Source organism: Penaeus monodon, chromosome 26 (assembly GCF_015228065.2).
Source record: "Penaeus monodon isolate SGIC_2016 chromosome 26, NSTDA_Pmon_1, whole genome shotgun sequence".
Taxonomy (NCBI): domain Eukaryota; kingdom Metazoa; phylum Arthropoda; class Malacostraca; order Decapoda; family Penaeidae; genus Penaeus; species Penaeus monodon.
In genome coordinates this window covers 37,763,448-37,767,166 of record NC_051411.1, presented here as the reverse complement: position 1 = coordinate 37,767,166, position 3,719 = coordinate 37,763,448, and positions in this window count along the sequence as shown.

Genomic DNA, 3,719 nt, shown 5'->3' with positions numbered 1-3,719 from the left:
CTCCTCCGTCTCCCCTCCCCCCCTCCCCCCCTTCAGTACATGAGGGGTAAATGGCACATAGAGTATTGATCTTAATTCTCTGTTCTGCTGCATATTCCTCCCTTTTCTCTCGATAGGCCTATGGCGATTTATTGACCTGTTTGAGTCTTGGTCGGTTTTGTCAGTCACATAATTTTTCTTTTTCGTCTACTTCTTTTTCTTCTTTTTCTATGCATGTAATTGCACCGTGTATAATAGTGATGATGATGATGATGATGATGATGATGATGATGATGATGATGATGATGATGATAAGAAGATGATGATGATGATGATGATGATGATGATGATGATGATGATGATGATGATGATGATGATGATAATAATAATAATAATAATAATGATAATAATAATAATAACAACAACAACAACAACAACAACAACAACAACAACAATAATAATAATAATAATAATAATAATAATAATAATAATAATAACAACAACAACAACAACAACGACAACAACAACAACAACAACAACAACAACAACAACAATAATAATAATAATAATAATAATAATAATAATAATAAATTCTGATTTAGGAAGAGGTAAAAGATGAGGAAGAGAATGAGGATAGGAAAAAAAAAAAAAAAAAAAAAAAAAAAAAAAAAAAATATATATATATATATATAATATATAAATATATATATATATATATATATAAATATATATATATAAAGAGAGAGAAGAGAGAGAGAGAGAGAGAGAGAGACGAGAAGAGAGAGAGCGAGAGAAGAGAGAGAGAAAGAAAAAAGGAGAGAGAGAGAGAGAGAGAGAGAGAGAGATTGAAAGAAAATACAAGTCAGACACATTATTATGAATAACCACAAGCTTCCAAATACAACCTTACAAACCATGCACACAACCAGGAAAATCAAGAAGACAAAGAAAAACACCCATGAATCAGGATCCCGTTCACCTCCACAGATAAAAAAAAAAAAAAAAAAAAAGTAGAAAATAAATTAGATGATAAAAAGATAAATGAAGAAAAAGGAGAATGTAAAGAAAAAAAGAGAGAAAAAAAGAATGAAAAAGAACATTTAAAAATAATAATGATAACAATAATAATAATAAGAGGAAAGTATTAAAAAAAAAACAGAAAGAAAAAAGGGAAAAAAGTAGAAAAAAAAAGATAGAGGAAGAAGAAGAAACAAGTAGAAAATATATATAAATAACAATAATAATGATAATAATAATAATAATAATAATAATAATAATAATAATATATATTTTTTCCTTTTTAGAATATCTGTTTATCTGTTATATATATTTTTAAAAATCTATTTTTATATATCTATACTGTATTTTTAAATCTATTTTTATTGTATTATTTTTAAATCTATTTAGCTGATATATTTTTTTGTCTATTTTTATCGATTTTTATATATATTTATATTGTACTTTGTATTTATCTAATTTCTTTTTTTCTTTTCTTTTTTATATTTGTTTTATATATATATATATATATATATATATATATATATATATATATATTTTTTTTTTTTTTTTTTTTTTTTTTTTTTTTTTTTTCCCAAGATTTGATGTACTTGTTTTTTATTCTTTGTTTTAAATTATATTATTTTCAAATATGGAAATAAATAAAATCAAGAAAAAAGAAAAAAAAAGTATCAGATCTAGATTTTTTTATTTAAATAAATAACTAATAATTAAATAAAGATTATTATTATTATCATCTTTATTATTATTTATTATTATTATTATTATTATCATTTTTTGGGTGGGGGTGTTTTGATGTTTGTTGCTTCTGTTTGTCTGTTTGTTTACGTCTTTTTTTTCTTTCCCCCTCTTTCTTTCCTCTCTTCCTCTTTTCTCTTTTCCCTGCTCCATCAATCCCTTCTCTTTTTCTCTCTCCTTCACCTTCTCCCTCCTTCTCCTTCTCCATCTCTCTTTTTCTCTCTCTCTCACTTTCTCTCTCTCACCCTTGTTCTCTCTCCCTCTCTCTCTCTCTCCCTTGTTCTCTGTCTCTGTCTCTCTCTCTTTCCCTCTCTCCCCTTCTCCCCCCTCTCTCCCCTTCACCCCTCCCCCTCCCTCCCTCATACTATTTCCCTTTCTCTCCCCTCTCTCTCTCCCACCCTTCGCCTCTCTCTTTCTCCCTTTCCCCTTGCCCACACACTCTCTCTCTCTCTCTCTCTCTCTCTCTCTCTCTCTCTCTCTCTCTTCTCTCTCACTCTCTCTCTCACTCTCTCTCTCACTCTCTCTTTTCTCTCTCTCTCTCCCCTCTCTCTCTCTCTTTCTCTCTCTCTCTGTCTCTCTCTCTTTCTCTCTCTCCTCTCTCTCTCTCTCAACCCTCGTGCATAATTTCTATTACGTCCCCTACTTTATATAAACAGCGTGCATGCTTCCCCGTCGTCATGTATATTAGCCTTGTGTCCTAACCCTTGCTTGGTCAGTTGTAATAAAAATTCCCCTAGTTTGTTTTCTTTTCTTTTCTTTCTTTCACTTTTTTTAAGAAACATGCTGTATTATATATATATATATATATATATATATATATATATATAATATATTATATATATATATATATATATATATATATATATATATTATGTATATATGTATATGTATGTATGTATTATGTATGTATATAAAAATGTATGTATGTGTGTATATATATTTTAAGTTTTTTTTTTAGTTTATTTTCCTTTTTTATCTTTTTTTTTTGTTGTTGTTAATTTGTTCTAGATGCGTTCATTAAGCGGACTTATTTGCGATGGGTTTAATTAGTGTCTGGACATTGCGAGGCGAAGTTTTCTTGAATTTTTTTTTGTGCTTTATTGTGGGTGGGAGGGAGGGAGGGAGGGAGGGAGAGAGGGGAGGAAAGGAGGGAGGGAGAGAGGGAGGGAGGAAAGGAAGGAGGGATAAAAGGAGGGAGGGAGGGAGAGGAAGGAGGGAGGGAAGAAGGGAGGGAGAGAGGGAGGAAAAGGAAGGAGGGGGGGAGGAAAGGGGGGGAGAGAGGGGGAGGGAGGGAGAGAGGGAGGAAAGGAAGGAGGGAGGGAGAGAGGGAGGAAAGGAGGGTAGGGGAGGGAGAGAGGGAGGAAAGGAGGAGGGAGGGAGGGGGGAAGGAGAGAGGAAAGGAAGGGGGGGAGGGAGGGAAAGGGGGGGAGGGGGGAAAGGAGGAGGGAAGGGGGGGGGGAAGGGGGGGGAGAGAGGGAGGAAAGGAGGGAGGGAGGGAAGGAAGGAGGGGGGAGGAGGGAGGGAGAGAAGGAAAGGGGGAAGGGAAGGAAGGAGAGGAGGGAGGGAAGGAAGGAGGAGAAAGGATGGGAGGAGAAGAGAAGGAAAAAAAAGAAAACAGAGAGAAGGGGAGTGAGGAGAGAGAGAGAGAGAGAGAGAGAGGATAGAGAGAGAGAGAGAAGAGGAGGAAGAAAGGGGAGAGAGAAGAAGGGAGAGAGAGAGAGAGAGGAGAGGGGAGAGATAGGACGAGAGAGAGAGAGAGAGAGAGAGAGAGATAGAAAGAAAGAAAGAAAAAAAAAAAAAAAAAAAGAAAAGAGAGAAAGAAAGAAAGAAGAAGAAGAGAGAAAAGAAAAAGAAAAGAAAAGGGAAAAAAAAAAAAAAAAAGAAAGAAAGAAAGAGAGAGAGAGAGAGAAGAGACACAGCCTCCTCAAAGCAAGAGATCAGCTGACAAATCTTCCCGTTCGTCTGCCTCAGCGTAAGCATCCAAT